This window comes from Sus scrofa, chromosome 5 (assembly GCF_000003025.6).
Source record: "Sus scrofa isolate TJ Tabasco breed Duroc chromosome 5, Sscrofa11.1, whole genome shotgun sequence".
Taxonomy (NCBI): Eukaryota; Metazoa; Chordata; class Mammalia; order Artiodactyla; family Suidae; genus Sus; species Sus scrofa.
The window spans coordinates 18,566,669-18,566,915 of NC_010447.5; positions in this window are offsets into that span (position 1 = coordinate 18,566,669).

A 247-nucleotide genomic window follows, 5' to 3' on the forward strand; every position below is an offset into this window, starting at 1 on the left:
GTTCAATCCCTGGCCTTGCTCAGCAGGTTAAGGATCCAGCATTGCTGTGGCTAGAGCGCAGATCTGACCCCTAGCCTGGGAACCTCTATATGCAGTGGGTGTGGCCCTAAAAGCAAAAAAAAAACTTACTTCCTAAAAGGAAGAGAAAGACAAATATCACATGATACCGCTTATATATGAGATCTAAAAAAAAATGATACAAATGAACTTATTTGCAAAACAGAAACAGACTCATAGACATAGTAAA